The 24,233-nt window shown below is 32.5% G+C and overlaps 1 protein-coding gene across 3 annotated transcripts in view; it reads right to left on the bottom strand.

The window, feature by feature from the left end:
• The window catches only part of LOC143247177 (adenylate cyclase type 2-like), a 75,184-nt gene that overhangs the window by 48,702 nt on the left and 2,249 nt on the right, over positions 1 to 24,233 (bottom strand). For 2 of the 3 annotated variants that reach the window (XM_076494820.1, XM_076494822.1), the window contains exon 3: positions 9,518 to 9,696. The exons of the other annotated variant lie outside the window; for it this stretch is intronic. The gene's annotated coding sequence lies outside the window, so the exon portion shown is untranslated. The remainder of the gene's footprint in view (positions 1 to 9,517; positions 9,697 to 24,233) is intronic. 3 annotated transcript variants of the gene reach the window in all.

Here is a 24,233-nt window from a genome sequence, read left to right as displayed (position 1 = left end):
TATATATAATTAATATGGCATAAGTTAAATATGAAACAAATTAGTACAGCGTAAGTTCAACATTGAACAAACGTATAGACCATAACTCAATACGAAAACAAATGAATATGTCATAGGCTGAATGTAAAAGAAGGGAGTCTACGATATACGTGTTTTATTTTAAAAACCAATTCTTAATGAATTAAATTACGCCAGAAGCACATTGGAACATTTTGAGAATGTAAAAGGTGTGTTAAAAACAACAACAACTTTGTACATGTGCTAAATCTAATATAACAAATTAAAAGTAATTTAGTGTAAGTTCAAAACAAAAAGTTTAAAGAAAAATAAATATATTCTAGAATAAATTTTGATGATAAAAGAAAGTAGTGGATGCTTAATGAATCTTTAAAAAAGGACGTGATTGAAGTTTAATATGAAAAAAAAATTATTATGACAGTAAATGAAGAAAATAAGCCTAGGCTAATTAAAGGAGGAAATATTTTTAGGAAATCGTGTAGTTTGGGTGTAATAAAAAGAAAAAAAATATTTTAGGAAATCGTGTAGTTTGGGTGTAATGAAAAGAAAAAAAATATTTTTAGGAAATCGTGTAGTTTGGGTGTAATGAAAAGAAAAAAATATTTTTAGGAAATCGTGTAGTTTGGGTGTAATAAAAAGAAAAAATATTTTTAGGAAATCGTGTAATTTGGGTGTAATGAAAAGAAAAAATATTTTTAGGAAATCGTGTAGTTTGGGTGTAATGAAAAGAAAAAAAATATTTTTAAGAAATCGTGTAGTTTGGGTGTAACAAAAGGAAGGAATACTATTTCAAAACTCAATACGAAAGATTAGTTCACATGTTTGAATTTCGTGCGAAGATTCTCTACTAAAGAAGATACTTGAAACTGACAGTACAGTGAGGGGAAAGTATAGCTTACTGACGAGAAGATGATAAAAATGATATTTCAAATCTCGTTTAAATTTCTAACAAGCTCTTCGAATAAATGGACATCACTTACCAAGGAAACCATTCACATATCAGAAATAAAACTACAACACAAATAAGAGATTCTGCAGTTCGTCCATCATTCAAACTGTAAATGCGGTGTTATGAAAGTAGCCCAAGAGATGACGGAGGGTGATGTCGACTTGTTGTAAACCAAGGAATTCAACACATCTAACATTTTTAAATTTCATAAAATAATTTAAATTAAAAGAACTTAAACTTCTCCCGTAACAAACGTTTAACTCCTACACAAGTGTCAACACTTTTGGATTCATAAAATAAGATTATGTTACTATAGTAAAATATTAGTTCACATTTATCTGAAGTTCGTATTGAGGTCGTTTCCATGAGCCTAAAGTCTACCCATATCACGACTTTTAAGAAGCCTACTTGAAAATAACAACCATACTTAATACCCAGTAACTCTTGTAAAACCATCCTTAATATCCAGTATCTCTTGTAAAATCATCCTTATACCCAGTAACTCTTGTAAAACCATCCTTAATATCCAGTATCTCTTGTAAAATTATCCTTATACCCAGTAACTCTTGTAAAATCATCCTTATACCCAGTAACTCTTTTATACCCATCATTAATGCCTAGTAACTCTTGTAAAACAACCTTAATATCCAGTAACTCTTGCAAAACAACCTTAATATCCAGTAACTCTTGTAAAATTATCCTTATACCTAGTAATTCTTTTATACCAATCCTTAATAACCAGTAACTCTTGTAAAACTATCCTTAATACCCATTAACTCTTGTAAAATCAACCTTAATATCCAGTAACTCTTGTAAAACAACCTTCATAACCAGTAACTTTTGTAGAACTATCCTTAATACCAAGTAACTCTTGTAGAACTATCATTAATACCAAGTAACTCTTGTAGAAGTATCCTTAATACCAAGTAACTCTTGTAGAAGTATCCTTAATACCAAGTAACTCTTGTAGAAGTATCCTTAATACCAAGTAACTCTTGTGAAATCAACATTAATATCCAGTAACTCTGTAAAACCAACCTTAATATTCAGTAACTCTTCTAAAAACAATCTTAATATCTAGTAACTCTTGAAAGCAAATGTGTGCTCTCACTACGGTATACAATATCTAATAATTAAAGTTCTGCCACGATTACAGAGTTTTAAAACACATGGTGGAAGAAAACGAACTTTTTTTATGGACGGCAGAAGTCTACAAGAAATCGTATCTGGATGATGCGAGAACATAGCAAGGTGGGATTTCTCACCACTCTTTTTTTTATATTCTTCTCGAATTGTGGTTTCACATTTCTCGTTAAGAAAATTAACCTTGAAAATTAGGTGAGGGGTCGTGACGTCATGAGATATTGAAGGTCACATGAGTTATGGGGATATAAATACTTTTGTGCTTGTCCACAAGAGAGCGTTATATTAATTACATGATCTGTTGATTAATGGTGAAGTGATATTAATACGAACATAAATAATTACATAACTCTTAGTTCTGGTAAAATTGTACTATAATTTTCGCACTAAAATTTAATTTTTTATTTCCACCTTTATTTGACCTCATGACCTTGAGTTAACTCGTTGATCGTGCTAGATGGGTTATACTGAAAAATGAGTAACAGTGTACTTTATTAATTTTATTTCCTGATCAAGTGAAATAAATAAAACATTTCTCTCGTGTGTGTTTGTGGTCGCCATCTTGAACTTCGATAATGTCGGTGATAACAGAACGCCTAGAAACAAACACTATCTTAGAGAACTAATCACATAAATGTTGCATAGACCACTGTTATATTTATCGTATTCCAGCTGCCTCAGTGATTACTGGTTGGATGAAAGGCTTCATCGGTATTGGATATGGCAGATATAATATATTTGATATAATATAACATATTCATCTTTGTTTACGCTCATAAGTTCTTGGAATTAGTGATATAGTTTTTCTCCCACCGACGATGTAAACGCGTTATGAGAAAATTAGATTACTGATTCGTCTTTTCTTATGAATAAGAGTAACTATTGTAATACAAGAAACGGTTGGTGTTAAAATAAAACAAGTAGATAATAATAGTGTGTTATTAATATTTAGCCTCAAATCTCACTTGACTTAAGTAGAATTAAAAATATTTATTAATTTAGTCATAGCAAAACAGTAGTAAATATTGACACTAGTTGAAGACCATGTTACCTGTTGTATTTCTTGTTTAAGAAAAAATTGAAACAGATTCACATCTACATGCATATCTGTATGTTGTATTTGTTTACTTGGTTATGGTGCTACACATCTATCTTAGGGGGATTCACATTAAAGTAATGACGGAAGAAAATGGCCCAGAAAGTCTATTCTGCCTCGTAGGAATTATGAGGAAAATTCTGTTTGAATGCAACATAAAGTTTAAATCACCGTAAAAGGGGTGGTATATGATAATTTTTAAGTTAAATATTGTTCCCTTAAGTGAATGGACATTTACGTCGAAGATGTTAAGATGTTCTACAATTTAGAGATTGTCCCTAACCAAGCATTTGACAGTCAGAGTAGGTTAAGACATTAGTGAAACTAGAGTAAAGGAAAATTACTTCAAGTAAGACAGCACGTGGGCTCGAGGTAACTATGGTTTGAGAGTCAAGATGTTAATGTTAAATTCGAAGTGGTGAAACACGATCCTGATGAGAAATGTTTTTGTGTTCTTGTATCTTGCTGTACTATGTCGTTTGCTTGATGTAAGTCGTGCTTAGGATGTCGAGTCAACTCACTAAATAAAAATATAGCGGATAATTCAGAAACTGGAATGATTTATCGTTAGCGTCGTCAAGTGGTGCTTGTTTATAACATTATCCGTGAAGTGCAGTTTATTCTAAAATGTGCTAATACGAAAACGGATATTCGTTTTAGTTAGTATTTACTTTCATAGCTTCAAATTTCATAGACGTGTAATAAGTTATGTTACAATGTAACAATGCGATTGTTTTATCGGTTTAAATGTACTGAGTTTATTTTACGACAAAACTTTTCACATTCCTAATTACTCCCAGTGGCACAGCGGTGTTTGCGAAGTCACATTACTAGAAACCGGGTTACGATACCTGTGGTCGGCAGAGCACAAATAGCCCATTGTACAGCTTTGTGTTTCATTCAAAACAATCAGTCAACATTCCTAACTTAAATCAGTTAAACTCAACTTTCAAAAGTCTTGTATCAAATCGGGATCGCTGGCAACAAAGGTTCATGCTAGAAGTAAACGCATTTAAAAGCTGTTCCATATACTTCAGCCTAATATGGCTTAGTGTTTAGGGATATCTATTCAGAGTATACGAGTCACTGGATCAAAATCCGATGCCAGAAATACTTGCTCTTGTTGGCCATGAGAGCGTTAGAAAATACAGCTAATCCCACTTTTCGTACGCAAAGAGTAGCCCAAAGTTTGGCGGTTGGTGCTGCCAGCTGGTTATCTTTCCTCAGTTTATTTACTACAAGATGTTTGGAAAGTCGCTGTGCACTTATATATTTATTAACAGACATGTTTCAATATAAAATACAGGAGGTAAATATGAATGACAATTATAAACAATGTTGAAAGTGACCTCCGTTGACATCAATACAGGCCTGGATCCTTCTTATTTTGTTTCTAAATACCGCTATCAGTTGCTGGCTTGAAATAGACTAAACAGACATATGATTACAAAACTGCACAGTGACTTTCCGAACACCCTGTATATGCAAAGAAAACCAAACACTGTTTCTGAGCCATTCACTGACATATAACACATTTAATGTTTACTAAATGTTCAAGTCAAGTACAATTCATAGTTAAACTGGAAACCAGCTATTTACTTCTCTGCTTCCAAATATTATTTGTATTTAATATGTAAATATTTATTATAATTTAAAATTATATTGATTAACTATGAAGGGTACTTTTCAAAGTTAAGAGATTAATGACTCCGATTTTACAAGTTACACGTTTTTTAAAAAGTAAAACGTTGTTGAAATTTTAGTGGTTTTTAGATAATTATATAAGATAAATATATGAGTTTTACAGAAAGGCTTTGAAAACATAGAAATGAGACATCTATCAGCATTACACAGTACACGGTAAAAATACGTAAAGGTGAATAACAAAGGCTTAATCAAAAAACAAAGAGAAACGTCGTTACAGTCAAAAATAAACCAGAAAGGATCCGTTACAAATACTAACAATGGAAAACATAAGGCAGATTAGATCCATTACAAACATCAATGATACAAATTTAACAACATAGAAGAAATAAGGCAGAAAGAATCGACTTTGTATACCAACAAAACAAGTTTCTCTATGTAGACAAAATAAGGTAGAAAGGATTAATTAAAACAACAACAACAATATAGATTTCTTTACGCTCAAGAAATAAAGCTGAAAATGGATACAGTACAAATACCAACAATACACACTTCAATATATTCAAGAAATAAAGTTAAATAGGGACCCATTACAAATATCAATAACATAGATTTCATTACACTAAAGACATAAGTCAGGAGAGATCCACTACAAATACCAACGATACAGATTTCATTATACTCCACAACACTAATGATCCTTCACTTGTGTATAAACAAATAATTAAAACTATTTGTTTGTTTGTTTTTTTAATTTCGCGCAAAGCTACTCGAGGGCTATCTGCGCTAGCTGTCCCTAATTTATCAGTGTAAGACTAGAGGTAAGGCAGCTAGTCATCACCATCCACCGCCAACTCTTTGGTTACTCTTTTACCAACGAATAGTGGGATTAACCATCACATTATAACGCCACCACGGCTAAAGGGCGAGCATGTTTGGTGCGACTGGATTCGAACCCGCGACCCTCGGATTACGAGAGTCGAACGCCTTAACACACTTGACCATACCGGGCCTAAACTTATTTATATCTGCTGTAAATTACATAGGGAAATCAAATCCAAAGATTAGCTTTTCTAAAGAAAAAACGTGCTAAGAAAGGTAATAAAAAACATTCATTTCTGTTTGTTTTTTTATGGCTATTCTTGTAAGGATAAACAAATGAGAAGCAGAAATTCAAAGACAGAAATACAGTGGTACCTCGGTTCTCGAACTTAATCCGTTCTAGAAGGCTGTTCGAAAACCGAATCAATTTTTCCCATAAGAAATACTGTAAATTAAATTTATCTGTTACAGACCTCCAAAAATTACGAATTATGAAGCATTTTAAGTAAAAATATTGCTTATTTATACATGTATAATAATACTTACATGCATAAAATCAACCACAAATACTATAAACACAATAAAGAAACAAAAATAAATGAAAATTTAACTGCACTTAACATAAAAACGTCAAGTAACTCTCCTTCTGGGGTTCTTTCTCTTTTCTGTCTCTTTGCACCGCTACAACCTGCTTGAGACTCACTGGACCTATTCCTCACTAAAAACGTGTCTAATGAGGTTTGTTTCTGCCTGCATTTTAAAATGTTTCTGAAGTAAGACATGGCATTGTCATTGAAAAGGTTTATGCTGCGGTTTGCTACAGCTTTGTCAGGGTGAAAGTTTTCCACAAAACTTTGTAATTCTCTCCATTTTCCACACATTTCCTTGATTAGTGAACTAGGAACATCCTCCCTTCCCTCCTTCTCATCTGAAGACACTTCCTCAGTTGCCTTCTGTTGCTGCTCCTTCTGAAAGTCTTGGAGTTCTTCCATGGTGAACTCAGTATTATGGTCTTCCACCAACTCCTCTACATCATCACCACTCACATTCAAGCCCATACACTTGTCTAGTGAGACAATATCCTCGACAACAGGCTCAGCCTCAAAGCCTTTAAAGTCTCTATCTGCTACTGAGTCTGGCCACAATTTCTTCCAGGATGAGTTCATGGTCCTCAAAGACACTTCCCTCCAGGCTTTGTCTATGATCCTCAAGCAATGGAGGATATTAAAGTGATTTTTCAGAACTCTCTGAGGGTTAACTCTGTGTCAGAGGTCACTTCAAAGCACCTTTGAAACAGTGCTTTGGTGTAGAGTTTCTTAAAGTTCGATATGACTTGCTGGTCCATGGGCTGAATAAGAGGAGTCGTGTTAGGGGGCAAGAGCTTCACCGTATTGAAACTGTACTCCCCCACCAACCCGTCCTCCAAGCCTGGTGGGTGAGCAAGTGCATTGTCCATCACAAGATGTTTTTCCGTGAGGTAATTCTTTACACTTGGGGCAAACACTTCATGGACTCACTCCATAAAAAACTGCCTGGTTACCCATGCTTTACTATTAGCCCTACAAATGACATTTAGTTTACTTTTCAGGACATTATTTTTCTTAAAAACCCTCGAGTTCTCAGAATGGTACACAACCAAAGGCTTAAGTTTTAAGTCCCCACTTGCATTACTACATAACAATAGAGTTAGCCCCTTCATTGGCTTGTGTCCTAGTAGTGACTTCTCCTCCTTGGCGACATAGGTCCTCTTTGGCATTTTCTTCCAAAAGAGGCCGTCTCATCACAGTTGAACACTAGTTGGGGAATAAAACCCTCAGCTTCTACATAGTCCTTAAATTCCCTAACAAATTTATCAGCAGAACTGCCACCCTCCCCATGTCTCACCACACTATGTATGCCACAGCTCTTCCTAAATTTTTCAAACCACCCCCTGCTAGCCTTAAAGGCATCCCTTGTATCAGCACTCGTTATAGGGGTGTTTTTTAGGAGGTCAGCATGCAACTGCTTTGCTTTCTCACAAATGATGGTCTCAGAAATGCTATCACCAGCTAACTGTTTTTCGTTTACCGAAATCAACAACAGTTTTTCTACCTCTTCCATTAGTTTGTAATCTTTGTTTCGTAAGCACTGCCACTCCTTTTGCAACATCAGCTCCTTTGATGACCTCTTTATTTTTCAGTATGGTGCAGACTGTAGACTTCGCCATATCAAACTGTGTAACAAGGTCAGACACACGAACACCACTCTCTTACTTCGCTATGAGTTTTTCACCTTTATTGTGGCTCTAACAACTTTTCTTTTTGGTTTGCTGCTTGCATTATGCTTCTTTGACCCCATGGTGGCTTATTTAATCAGAATATTTAGAAAAACAACAAAAAGAAAAACGAGAACGTTCACAACAGATTTTAGCGGGGGTGTGGACTGAGCAACAGGTGCGGGTAAAATGTTTTGGGCAAGCTTGGCGTGGGCCGAAAATGGTCGAAGGGTCATTCGGGTCATCAGTCGAGTTATTTCGGGGGTTCAGGCCACGACAGCTTGATTCGGGAACCGAGTTTATGTTCGACAACCGAGACATTTTTTTTTCTCAAACAATATGTTCGAAAACCGAATTGTTCGAGAGGGGAGTCGTTCGAGAACCAAGGTTCCACTGGATTAAAATAAACGAAATTGACAACAGTGTTAAATTTTTCTCACTAGGGTGTAATGTACTCCTCATCTGTAACGCTGAGATACTTTTAAATTTAAATTGTTTCAAATAATCTTCTCAATTTAACGCTGAGTTACACCTACAAATATACATTGTTCCGCGTCCTCAGTGCAATGTAACGCTGAGTTACACCTACAAATATACATTGTTCCGCGTCCTCAGTGCTATGTAACGCTGAGTTACACCTACAAATATACATTGTTCCGCGTCCTCAATGCTATGTAACGCTAAGTTACACCTACAAATATACATTGTTCCGCGTCCTCAATGCTATGTAACGCTGAGTTACTTTCACTCACCGAACTGTTTCAAGTACTCAACTCAGATGAACACTGAGTAACCTCTACAGACGAACACTGAGTAACCTCTACTAGAATACAATATTTCAGCTTCTCAACAGTTTAAAATTGAATTACGTTTAACTAACATAAATAATTTCTTGTACTTAACGCAGTGTAACGTTCAATTACTTCTACTATCACAATTTTTTCCCAATTAATCAACTCATTGTAACAATTACAAATCCTTAGCTAACTGTAACGTGAAGCTACTTAAACTAAAATTCTTTAAAATGCTCCTCAATTCAGTATAACGTTGAATTACTTCTACTAAGTTAAGTTTTACTAAGTTCTTATCTCAGTATAACGGCGAATTAATTCTGCTGACTCAGGTGTAGTCTTGACCATTTTGGATTCCCGAGTATAGTACCTTAAACAGGGCCCTATGACGATGAAACAATTCGGAAGCAGAGTGATAGAAATAATTTCGGGAACCATTTTCTATGTGGGTCCTCGAGCATTTGTCCAGATTGCTTAATAGTTATGAACACCTATGTCTACTATCATAAACCTTTTTAAGTCATTACCGTAGTAGAACATTGAGTTAGTCGTAGTAATAAAAAGATTTTGAAGTCCTCGATTCATTGTAACGCTAAGTTATTTCTATTAATATAGAAATTGTTTCAAGGTTTTAACACAATGTAATTCAAAATTCTACTAATTCCTCAAGTCGGTATAATGCTGACCTATTGCTACTACTATAAAGTGTTTCTAGTCTTCCTTTCATGGTAGTAATATGTTTTTTGTCTTGTTAAGCACATAGCTACACATAACTCTATCGACAATTCATATAGACTTACCTATATATCAAAAGGGGGGGAATGCTGAACGACTTGTACTTTCATTAAGGTTTTAGAGTCTTCGACCCTGTGCTCCTAGTAACAATCATTATTTCTATCTGATCCTTCTCCAAAGTTCCAGGAGTATCTCTAACGTCCACCCAGTGTAACACTGTATCACGTTCTAACTGTACCGAGGTCTATTTGAGAGAAAGATATGAATAGTTGAAAGTCAGAAGAAATATAAAATTTCTCATCTGTCAAATTAAACATAAAACACGTTAATGTTTGTTGTCGTTATTGACAATATTATCATCAGTAGATTAAACCCAGAACACAGTCTAAACTTAAAACTAATGTTACCATTTTTGACAACGGCAGTACCTGTAGATATAACACGAAACACGTTCTGATGTTTGTTTATTTTTGAATTTCACTCAAAGCTGTATGAGAGCTAACTGCACTAGCCGTCTATAATTTGAAAGTGTAACACAACAGTGAAGGCTGCTAGTCTTCACTACCCACCACCAACTCTTTGGTTATTTTTTTACCAACAAATAGTGGGATTGATCGCTCATAATAACGCCCACACGGCTGAACGAACGAGCATGTTTGATATGACGGGAATACTAACCCGCGATGCTCAGATTATGAGTTGAGTATCCTAACCATATCGGACCAAACACGTTCTGAACAGTTAATTAATGCCATCATTTCTAGGAACTGTAATATCCGTAGATTTAACATACAACACTGTCTGAACTGATAATTAATGTCATTATTTCTAGGAACTGCATTATCCGTAGATTTACCATAAAACACTGTCTGAACTGATAATTAATGTCATCATTTCTAGAAACTGTATTATCCGTAGATTTATCATACAACACTGTCTGAACTGATAATTAATGTCATCATTTCTAGGAACTGCATTATCCGTAGATTTACCATAAAACACTGTCTGATCTGATAATTAATGTCATCATTTCTAGAAACTGTATTATCCGTAGATTTACCATAAAACACTGTCTGAACTGATAATTAATGTCATCATTTCTAGAAACTGTATTATCCGTAGATTTATCATACAACACTGTCTGAACTGATAATTAATGTCATCATTTCTAGGAACTGCATTATCCGTAGATTTACCATAAAACACTGTCTGAACTGATAATTAATGTCATCATTTCTAGGAACTGCATTATCCGTAGATTTACCATAAAACACTGTCTGAACTGATAATTAATGTCATCTTTTCTAGAAACTGTATTATCCGTAGATTTGCCATAAAACACTGTCTGAACTGATAATTAATGTCATCATTTCTAGGAACTGTATTATCAGTAGATTTAACATAAAACACTGTCTGAACTAATAATTAATGTCATCTTTTCTAGGAACTGTATTATCCGTAGATTTACCATACAACACTGTCTGAACTGATAATTAATGTCATCATTTCTAGGAACTGTATTATCCGTAGATTTAACATAAAACACTGTCTGAACTGATAATTAATGTCATCATTTCTAGGAACTGTATTATCAGTAGATTTACCATACAACATTGTCTGAACTGATAATTAATGTCATAATTTCTAGGAACTGTATTATCCGTAGATTTACCATAAAACACTGTCTGAATTGATAATTAATGCCATCTTTTCTAGGAACTGTATTATCCGTAGATTTACCATACAACACTGTCTGAACTGATAATTAATGTCATCGTTTCTAAGAATTGTATTATCCGTAGATTTAAAATAATATACGGTCAGAGCTAATAATTAATATCTTCATTTCTATGAACTGTATTATCCGTAGATTTAAAATAAAACACGGTCGGAGCTAGTAATTAATATCTTCATTTCTATGAACTGTATTATCCGTAGATTTAAAATAAAACACGGTCGGAGCTAGTAATTAATATCTTCATTTCTATGAACTGTATTATCCGTAGAATTAACATAAAACTGTCTGAACTGATAATTAATATCGTCTTTTTCACGAACTCTGCTATCTGTAGATTTAACATAAAACATTGTCTGAACTGATAATTAATATCATCATTTCTAGGAACTGTATTATCCTTAGATTTAACATAAAACATTGTCTGTACTGATAATTAATGTCATAATTTCTAGGAACTGTATTATCTGTAGATTTAGCATAAAATACTGTATGAACTGATAATTAATGTCGTAAGGAAAGTATTATTCGAAGAACATACTGACAGTGTACGTTTCTATTTTTAAAACAATGTCTCATTTAAAAATTAAACATGATACATGGTCCAAACTGATAATAAATACTTTTATTCTTAAGAATATTATTGAAAATTAATGTTATCGTTAAACGAAACACAAAATACAGACCTAAGTGATAATAAATGTATTTATTCTTAGAAGTGGAGATTAAACTAAAACACGACCTTAGCTAATAATGAATGTCTTTATGCATAGAAATGCTAATATCCATAGATTAAACACAAAATACGGGTTGAACTGATATTGGCTGCCTTAAATATAGAACACAAAACACGGTTTGAACTAACAATGAATACATTGATGTGTGTTTTATATATTAATGCTTAAGAACATTAATATCCGTAGATATTAAGCTCAAAAGTCGTTTCGAAATTATAATTAATGCTTTAATTTTTAAAAATGGTTTTATTCGTATATTAAACAAAAAATCTGAACAGATAATGGATATCTTTATAATTATTAATTTTACAATTCGTAAATTAAACACAAAACACTTCTGAAATGATAACCTCCCAGTAGTACAGGACCTAATACTTTAGAAACCGGATTTCGATAGTTATGGTGAGCAGAGCACAGATAGTCATTGTGTAGATTTGTGCTTAATTACAAACAAAGAAACATTAAAATAACTTTAAAATGAATTACTGTGTTAACTACGTAAGTAAAGAAGGAAACTTCAAACCACTGAAATGATAAAGTTATATATTTATTTATGGTATATATTCTTGAATATATTATTAGTCGTAGACTAAACAGAAAACATCTTTTAAGCTGATAATGAATATCTTTTTTTTAAGAATGAAAGCATTCGTGAATTAGACATCATATAGGTCGAAACTAATAAATAATTATTGAGAACAGTTTTATCCTTAAATTAGACAGAAAAACACGGTCCGTATTGATAAAATATGCCTTCATTCTTTAAAATATTATTATCCCTAGTTTAAACCTAAAATACGGTCTGAATTATTAATTAATGTCTCCATTCATAAGAATGACATTATTCTCAGATTATACTCAAAGCACGTTCTGGACTGACATGAAATGCCTTCATTCTTAGTAATGGTGTTAATCATAGATTAAATATAATATCTGATTTCATAATGAATGACTCAATTATTAAGAATATTATTCACTGTAAATTAAAAACAAAAGGCAAATATACTGACACTAAACCCCTTCATTCTTAAGAACGAAATTATCCGTAGCTAAAATAATAAACATGGTCTAAACTAATGATGTGCATTCTTTTTAAGTCTGAGCTGATAAAGACCGTTTTTTTTTGGATTGGTATTATATACATATATTAAACTCAACTTACTGTCTATACTAATAATGAATATCTTCATTCTTAAGAATAGTATTAACCATACATTAAACATAAAATAAGGTCTAAACTGATAATGAATGCATTCATTCTTATAAATGGTATTTTTGGTAAATTAGACACGAAATATGACCTGAAATGACAATGAATGATTTCATTCTTAGGAATATTGTTATTCGTACGTTGAATATAGTTTATAATAGTAATAATATTAAGAATAGTACTTTATATAAATTAAGCACAAAACACGGTCTGAGTTGATGATGAATACCTTCGTTCTCAATAATATTGTTGACAGTTGAGGAAACATAAAACGCGTTCTAAACAAATAATATATACCTTGGTTCCCATGAATGACATTATCTGTTAATGCAGTCTGGACTGGCAATGAACATCTTTATTTTTAAAAATGTTATGATTCGTAGATTAAACTGATAGTGAATACCCCAATTCTTAAATATATTGTTATTTGTAAATGTATTGAATTCATATGATTGTCTGTACTGATAATAAATGTTTTCATTGTTGAGAAAGATAACGTCCATAGATTAAGCACAAAACACGGTTTGAACTGATAATTAATGGAGTCATTGTTAAGAGTATTGTTATGTCTAAATTAAACACAGAAACACCTTCTTCACTGTTAATGAATGTCTCATTTTTTAAAAGTGTTACAATCTGAAAATTAACCACGAAACACAGTCTAAGTTGATAATTCCTTCTTTCATAAAACATTATTATTCTTAGATTAAACGCAAGAAGCGGCCTGAAGTAATAGTAAATGTTTTGATTGTCAACAAATGTTATTATCCGTGTATATTAAACTGAAAACACGGTCTAAACTGATAATGAATGTTCTCATTTAAAAAAAAAACGTGGAGTAAATGGGAAAAAAGACACAGTGAGAACTGGTAATAACATTCCTTTTTTTTAAGACTAATATTATCCATAGATTAAACAAAAAACAATTTCAACTGTGACTACTTTCGATGCTTGAAACCCTAATTATGAAGTCAGTCAAAGGTTAAACTTCACCAATTTTGATTTGTAAAAATATATGCAATATTTAGATTTCAGTTTACAGAAAATAATTCTGGTTTGAACTTCTACATTGCTATATAGATCTACAACACTTTTTTTATATATTTAATAATGAGGAAAAGGTGCAACGTTTTCTCAATAACAAATAAATGCATGAATCATGTCCTCTTTTTACTAACTTTATCGACCACAAGTGTCGTAACTCTTAACTTAGAAAATAAATTGTATGATCTGATGTTTTGTGTTCCATGTAACTAAAATAATTATTACATGTATGCGAGTGAACAAAACACTTAACTAAGTTGTGAAGACAGAAATGTTTATATGCTTATAAAAAAGATGTATAATTGTGTATGTACATCATTTGTGAAACAAAACTTTAGGCATAAGGATCTTTTTTTACAGATATATTCTCACAAAACAAACCATGATTTTCATATTTTTAACGTGTTCAAACTGAATTTTAAAATATACAAAAATGTCAAACATTAGAAAGAATCGGACTCACTAATCTTATGGGTCAATGTGCTCACATATAGTCCCCCGCTAGTATAGCGGTAAGTCTACAGATTTACAATGCTACAATCAGGGGTTCGATTCTCCTAGGTGGGCTCAGCATAGCCCCATGTGGCTTTGCTAAAAGAAAACACACACATATATAGAGTTGGCTAACCCTAAGACGACCTGTGCAGTACTAGAGAAAGTATAAATTTGATCACCCAGAAACCACCGGTGTAGTGCATAAACAGCGCTTGTAGAGTTAATAGAAGTGTAGGCTTGGTATGGTTCTTATATATGTCTTTTTAGTTTGTAGGTTTTGAAATAAAGTGAATGTTGTATTATCGATAGAAAACATGCACGTGAAGAACGTGTGTCACATGATCTAATGTGCTTATTTTAAATTGCAAATAATTATCGAGTAAATGGAAGACAACCAGACTTCTGCTATAATGTGTACTACCTTTGTTCACAGTGGGATTAAAGTTCTCTACAGATAAAGTCTTAACATAGCTTTTATTTTATTTATTGCATCTGCTAATAAATGGGGATAATTTAAAGCTATGAGCAGAAAACAGTCGTTTATGGTTCATGTACAAATATACGCATAGTGACTGTAAAGTCACGTATGTTGGTAAGACAAAACGACACATAAAAACTAGTCTGTGAACATTTAGAAGTATTCAACAGAACCAACCATCTATTATTTAAAACCAGCCACTCATCCATTTTTTCACATTCTTAAACCATAGGTCACAATATCACATTTACGAATTTCTCTACCATCACCACAAGATCTGAAAATCTTGACCTCTACACTAACAAAAGTCTACTCGTAGCTGAAGACCGCTCGACCTTTAACATTTCGCAAATTTCTTTAGATCTAAAATTTTCTAAATTTTCAGACCTAACTCAGCTGTTCTATTATATAAATATACATCGTTTTATCCGTCTATTTAAGTAAACTAATGATTATGTTTCTATATTCTAATTGTGGCGATAATCATCTTTGTAATCGGTTTTCAGATTTCGCTGAAGGTAGAATAAATTATTCTGAAACGTTCGACTCTTGTAACTAAAATGTATCAAAGTTGTACCTTCGAGTTAAATCTTATTGTGTGAAGCTTGTTAACTTTTCTAAAAAGTAAAGTAAATATTGTGATTTTGAAATAGTCGTAAAATATCATTAAACAGGACAGGTGCTAAATGGCATGTTTTACATCGCTTGTTTGTGTGTTGTTAAATGTAAACTTACATAATAAGCTAACTATCTTTTCTCCACCAGCCTTGCGTATCGAAACCAGATTTATAACTATATATATAAATAACTCATCAAACTTATCGCCGATCCACTTAAACGGCAAGTATTTACACACCTAAATAAACTACGAACAACAATACATAAATACGAAAGTTGAAATGAAACAGACTCAGATAACGAAGTTCTTTTAGTTGTTATTTTTGCTGTTTTTAGGCTTGAAAAGGTAAGACATGGATTAGGTGACATGATAGAAATTAAACAATAATTTGGGAAAACAATTACTTAAGAACTCTTAGAACGTTAAGTGCAATCCTAAGATAAAGACATTTTGTAGTGGAAATTACAGTTTATTAGTTCAAAGCTTCATCCACTGCTAACTTATAAACACAAGTCAAGAGGAAGTCCGTTTTATATTTCCTACAGTCATGTCGCAGTGTACACGGTTTAAATAATAAACATAATAAAAAGGATATTAATGTAATGTGTAGCTACAACCTAACGAGTCCTCCACTACCATGAACCATGGATAAAGCTGTAATTTATCTAGTTGCATCTTGGTATTAAAGTTTGGATGGCTTCTGTTTGTAAGAGGATTGAAAATATTTTAATTACTTTAATTTGTTATTTTCTATAATACATCGTTTTGTAAACGTAGAAGATGTATTATCCAATCAGATAATAAGTTTTGACATAACGTGGAACGAGAAGTGTTTCTTACGTATTTTACGTAACAAATTAAATATGTTTAGGTTTCGGTCTTGTTTTACTTAAGTCACAGGGATTGTATTTTATTAAAATCCTGATTATTTAGTAGTGGAGTTATTCTGTTTAGTTTGGACAGTTTGTGGTAAAACATATTTTACAAAGTATTGTGTTTAACAACTAGTGATGGTTTCATTTATATAATCTTGATATCATTGGCTTTGCACATAAATATTTCGTGTAATATATAAGAGTTCATTCGTCTATTTTTAATTAAGCACAAAGCTACACAATGGACTATCTGCGTTCTGCCCACCACCGCTACCGAAACCCGGTTTTTAGCGGTGCAACTTCTCAGACATGCTGCTGTGCCACTGGGGAACGTGTAAGATATGGATATAGTTTGAATAGCTTAGGTACATGTAAATTATGAAAAACAAACTGTATTTTTCGTCACCACATGCATTGTAAGTTAAATCCAGCTTACAGAAAGTCATGTACGAAGATAGAGCTTTATATGATAACCCGAAAGTAGATCAAATTATAATAAAAATTGTTTGTTTGTTTTGAATTTCACGCAAAGATACTCGAGGGCTATCTGCGCTACCCGTCCCTAATTTAGCAGTGTAAGACTAGAGGTAAGGCAGCTAGTCATCACCACCCACCGCCAACTCTTAGGATATTCTTTTACCAACAAATAGTGGGATTGACCGTCACATTATAACGCCCACTCGGATAAAAGTGCGAGTATGTATGGTGCGACCGGGATTCGAACCCGCGACCCTCAGATTACGAGTCGAACACCTTAACCCACTTAGCCATGCCGGGTCGATAATCAAAATACAGGATTTTACTACACTCACGACCCTCAGTGGCACAGCGGTATGTTTATATACTTACATTTCAGAAACTATGGTGAACAAAACACAGATAGCCCATCATGTAGCTTTGTGCTTAACTACAAACAAAAATTCACTACAATGATTATGACGTAATGAATCAGCTATGTTACTACCCCTTCTAGTGAGCTCCACTAAGACTCTTAGCGGTTGCTAAATTTTCAAGCACCCTGGGCAGTTTTACCCAAATACTTACCAAGTCTAATTTGGTTGACATCCTCTAATATCCGTTTCCCGACCACCCCTACTGGGGAGATCTTTTTTTTTTTTTTTAAATACTGTTATAAATTATTCTACAAATACTTTATAAGTTAGGATTACTGTTTCTGAAAATAACATTTTTATCAATAAATCTATTCATTACGTCACTAACTGAATGACGAGGTACTTAGCTACCGACAATGACAATTATCCAATCTAAAGTCAAGGTCGACATAACGAAGTATGCAATAAGTATTCCTCGAAGAACGAGAAACATATTCCCCCGTGATATGAGGATGATTCCGGTTCAGAACCTAACCAGTACAAGAGTAGAAAGCATAGAATACTGAGTCATTGTGGACAGAAACCATATCCAGTGTGAGAGGTAAAGATTAACCGGAAGGGGGCATACTAGAATCCACCAAGGTTCAACATTATTACTCAAGATAGTATTATGTTTCAAGACGAATATTTTTTATTTGTTGAGTATGCTCAAGTCTATATGTATAATTTAGTGTCCCTAAAGAAGAAATCTTCGAAATATTTGGACTGCATACCTCAGCGATCTATAATATTTAAGATTACAGGTACATCGTGCACTCTTAGAAACGCCATAGGATTGAGGATTTCCTGCCTGCATCAGTTCTTTAACCTGAGCCTCAAGACCTTTCTTATAATATATATTTAACTCTTTAATATATTCGAGACTCTCCTTACAAAATTCAAAATGGACATGCACATCAACAAATACTGAGATTTTTCTATTGTAATATATTATCTCCAACTGTCTTCTATTCATCCTACCGATCACATTTTGCTTTTGAAGAGACTACGTTTTATGTGTCGTTTGTACAGTGAGATAAACACATAGTTCATCTCTTCACAGTCTCATATTAATTTATGATATTGATCAGTCAAATGACTTAGAGATTCTTTTGGAGCTTTATATTTCGTGCTATGATTTTTCTCACTGTTGATAATACGGTCGACTTTATATGTAAAATATACGCTGACCCTCCAGCACGGCATTTTACCCAGCGATGACCCTTAGTTTCAGTTAACTTGGATAACAAGAGACTGGCTAGTGGACTAATCTTCAACGTTCCAACACCACGATTTGTCACACCTAAGACCAACCTGTATTCCTTCTTTCCATCTTTCTAATTTGAATAGTAAAATAAAGCTGTTGGACTTTTGTATAAACTGATAAACCTGGTAATCGGGCTTCTTTCTTAGTAGCTTCAAACATTTCTCTTCTTGAGCCAGTGATATTATTACTAGATCTCAGGTATAGGTATACTACAGTTGAGCCTTTACGCAGATAGTCTATATTTGAAATTAAATTTACTTTAGTCAAACCACCAGTAACATTGTAGGCCATTATTTACAGTCAATAATCTTCTGTAAAAGCAAAAATTATATTTGATTTATGGTTTCATATAATGGATATTTTCTAAAAACAGAAAATTACAGTCGTAGATTACAATATGGGTTTCTGCATCTTCTTTGGAGAATTAATTTTGTATATTATTAGTTGATAAATTGTATGTTCTATAGAAGTGATAAATTTCTGTAGCAGTTGTCATTGGTAAACTTCACGACTTCTGGAAAGGATCGATTTCTGTGATAGTTATCATTTGGAAAAATTCACGATTTTTAAAAACACGAAATTGTTGTCATATATACAAAGCAACACAATAAGCTATCGAAATCTGACTTTAGTATTATAATCTCAGAAGGGACCAAATGAGAAATTACTTTTGTGGATTATAATGTTGGACATCGAATCTCTTTCTAAAATACTTATGTTTAACCACAGAATGTGATCACGTACACTCAATCTCAAATACAAACAAGAGAATAGTTTAGTTTATTATATATATATATATAAATTCCATTTGGCTTTACTTTAGAAATTTGGAAAAGTTTAAATTATGAAAAATGTGTAACATTTACGTGTTGAATATCAAATACCAGAAATAAATATTTCTTTTTTATTTCAGGTGATTTAGCAATAGTATTAAAAAATGAAGTGACGTTTTCGCAGCTTATCAACATTCTTACGAATGACAGACTGCTGGTGCAGTTACACACAAATCCTTTCATCTGCTGTGATTCACAGAGAACAAAGAACGCTCTTTATAACGCTCTCAAAGGCGGTTATTTAACCACCAATCATCAGACAGTGTCATGCTCAGAAGTTGTTACATATAAAAAAATTAGCGGCTGACATTGGTTGTTTATATAATGTCATGGGCGTTTCCAAAGAGGGAGAAGTAAACGTGAGTAAAAACAGTTTGTCTAGAGCGCCGTGGGATCACTTGTTAGTCTGAGAGTCACGTAGACGTAATGGCTCACACAAAGCAAGCTTGTGTTCCGGAAAGTAACACGTTGTGAGTTATGTTCTGTTGCACGTAAAAACAAAGGTTCGAAAAAAGGATTGGATTTCTGTATTGAAATAACTACAAAAATGGGGGTAAGGGGTTAATGTACAACACAGTTTTTATCGGTTTTGAGAATGACATTTAATGAGAGTCAAAAAATAATCTATTAATTTATGTTATTAGTAAGAATAAGACACGTTAACATTCATCACTAGATTCAAAGAACGCGTATGTTTTAATGGAAGTATCAAATATAAACTTATGTAAACCATACATTATAAGTATCATATGATTTAAAAATAAATTTGTTTAAAATACCGACTATAAATATTTCATGATCTAAAGATGTATTTGTTTAGTGCTACGCTTTAAGCGAAACAGACTTTAAAGTAAAAACTTGCTGTTCGCTTTGAGGATCTCATGTTTAAAAACCAACGTTGTTTAAATACACGCACTAAAATATCATGCTTTAAAATATATGTTGTTTAAATACACTCACTAAGGATCTCATCCTCTAAAACTAACATTGTTTAAATACAAACACTAAGGATCTCATCCTCTAAAACCAATATTGTTTAAACACAAACACTAAGGATCTCATCCTCTAAAACTAACATTGTTTACATACAAACACTAAGGATCTCATCCTCTAAAACTAATATTGTTTAAATACACACACTAAGGATCTCATGCTTTAAAACTAATATTGTTTAAATACACACACTAAGGATCTCATCCTCTAAAACCAACATTGTTTAAATACACACACTAAGGATCTCATCCTCTAAAACCAACATTGTTTAAATACAAACACTATGGATCTCATCCTCTAAAACTAACATTGTTTAAATACAAACACTAAGGATCTCATCCTCTAAAACCAATATTGTTTAAATACAAACACTAAAGATCTCATCCTCTAAAACCAATATTGTTTAAATACAAACACTGAGGATCTCATCCTCTAAAACTAACATTGTTTAAATACACACACTAAGGATCTCATCCTCTAAAACCAATATTGTTTAAATACACACATTAAGGATCTCATCCTCTAAAACTAACATTGTTCAAATACAAACACTAAGGATCTCATCCTCTAAAACTAATATTGTTTAAATACACACACTAAGGATCTCATGCTTTAAAACTAATATTGTTTAAATACACACACTAAGGATCTCATGCTTTAAAACTAATATTGTTTAAATACACACACTAAGGATCTCATCCTCTAAAACCAACATTGTTTAAATACAAACACTAAGGATCTCATCCTCTAAAACCAATATTGTTTAAATACAAACACTAAGGATCTCATCCTCTAAAACCAATATTGTTTAAATTCAAACACTGAGGATCTCATCCTCTAAAACTAACATTGTTTAAATACACACACTAAGGATCTCATCCTCTAAAACCAACATTGTTTAAATACAAACACTAAGGATCTCATCCTCTAAAACTAATATTGTTTAAATACACACACTAAGGACCTCATGCTTTAAAACTAATATTGTTTAAATACACACACTAAGGATCTCATCCTCTAAAACCAACATTGTTTAAATACACACACTAAGGATCTCATCCTCTAAAACCAATATTGTTTAAATACACACACTAAGGATCTCATGCTTTAAAACTAATATTGTTTAAATACAAACACTAAGGATCTCATCCTCTAAAACCAATATTGTTTAAATACACACATTGAGGATCTCATCCTCTAAAACTAACATTGTTTAAATACACACACTAAGGATCTCATCCTCTAAAACCAACATTGTTTAAATACAAACACTAAGGATCTCATCCTCTAAAACTAACATTGTTTAAATACACACACTAAGGATCTCATCCTCTAAAACCAACATTGTTTACATACAAACACTAAGGATCTCATCCTCTAAAACTAACATTGTTTAAATACACACACTAAGGATCTCATGCTTTAAAACTAATATTGTTTAAATACACACACTAAGGATCTCATCCTCTAAAACCAATATTTTTAAATACACACACTAAGGATCTCATCCTCTAAAACTAACATTGTTTAAATACACACACTAAGGATCTCATCCTCTAAAACCAATATTGTTTAAATACACACACTAAGGATCTCATCCTCTAAAACTAACATTGTTTAAATACACACACTAAGGATCTCATCCTCTAAAACCAATATTGTTTAAATACACACACTAAGGATCTCATCCTCTAAAACCAACATTGTTTAAATACACACACTAAGGATCTCATCCTCTAAAACTAACATCGTTTAAATCATATATAATAAGTTTCACACACTTTAAAAACAAACTTATTGAAGTACATATTCTAAGTATTACCATATATCACAGTTAAACGTGTTGGATTTACACACCATAATTATTACCTGCTCTAAAATAAATTTTACAAAATTCACTCTGAATACAGTATGTTGTAACAATAAATTTATCCAAAGTCTACATTATAAACATCAGATGCCAGAATCTGAGCTTGTATGAATCATACACTGTAAGTATTATATACTCTAAAGCTAAGTTTCTTGTATGAATCATACACTGTAAGTATTATATACTCTAAAGCTAAGTTTCTTGTATGAATCATACACTGTAAGTATTATATACTCTAAAGCTAAGTTTCTTGTATGAATCATACACTGTAAGTATTATATACTCTAAAGCTAAGTTTCTTGTATGAATCATACACTGTAAGTATTATATACTCTAAAGCTAAGTTTCTTTAAATCGTACATTAGAAGTTTTAAAACAAAACTTGTCTAAACTACACACTTTAAAATTTACATGCTCCATAGCTAAACGACCGTAATGTACATCACAAATATTGCATTTTATAAGGCTACGTTTCTTTAAAACTACAGTAATACATTTCTAAAACTTATGTGGTAAATATTGAATGATGGAGAGCTAAACTTATCTCAAATACGCCTCGTACGGTGTAAAGTATATCTTGTCTAAGGCACATACTGTAGTTGATAAACTTGAAATTGTAAATACATTCTAACTGAACATCGATAGTAGATATTAGTAACTTTATAACTGAAAACTTGAAGAAAAGGAAACTGATGAATTAGGGTTATCTAATCAGTATCACTTATCAGTTCTCACACTCCTATATTTTTATTACTGTATTATACTGAACATGTTGTTATGTAGCATACAAGACTCTTACTGAAACATTTCACTCACAAGTAGACAACTTTAATTTGTTTTGCACCTAGGACAGCGAGGTTATATAACTTCTCTACGCACTCCCCAAAAAAAACAATTTTAACATATACTTTATGAAGGTAACACCAGGTAAAATCGTAACTTTAAAACAAGACGATTTAAGACAATAAAAAACATCTATAAATGTATACTGGGAAAGAGAGAGACGGGTTATATACTTGGCTACTTCAGTGACAGAAAGCTCGTCTTGTTAGCCAGAGTCTCTTTCATCTTATAGGTTGTTTCACTTAATATTATGTATGTTACTATACGATTGTTTACTAGATAATACGTTGTGTAGATACCTAAGACATGTTAATAGTTATTGCCTTTAACTTTATTAACTGCCGATTTTGAAAACTGTTTTCACTTATAAACACATGCAAACACTCACACACTTATATGTATATATATATGTGTGTGTCAGGTAATATGAAAGCCAGTACTATGCCATGTTAAATCCATACAGAAGTTAATATCTAGTAGATAACGTTAATGGCATGTTAAATCCATACAGAAGTTAATATCTAGTAGATAACGTTAATGCCATGTTAAATCCATACAGAAGTTAATATCTAGTAGATAACGTTAATGCCATGTTAAATCCATACAGAAGTTAATATCTAGTAGATAACGTTAATGGCATGTTAAATCCATACAGAAGTTAATATCTAGTAGATAACGTTAATGCCATGTTAAATCCATACAGAAGTTAATATCTAGTAGATAACGTTAATGCCATGTTAAATCCATACAGAAGTTAATATCTAGTAGATAACGTTAATGCCATGTTAAATCCATACAGAAGTTAATATCTAGTAGATGACGTTAATGCCATGTTAAATCCATACAGAAGTTAATATCTAGTAGATGACGTTAATGCCATGTTAAATCCATACAGAAGTTAATATCTAGT

Source organism: Tachypleus tridentatus, chromosome 3 (assembly GCF_004210375.1).
Source record: "Tachypleus tridentatus isolate NWPU-2018 chromosome 3, ASM421037v1, whole genome shotgun sequence".
In the NCBI taxonomy this organism is placed as follows: Eukaryota; Metazoa; Arthropoda; class Merostomata; order Xiphosura; family Limulidae; genus Tachypleus; species Tachypleus tridentatus.
Note: the sequence above shows the minus strand (reverse complement) of the source record. Positions and strands in the feature narration are given on the sequence as shown.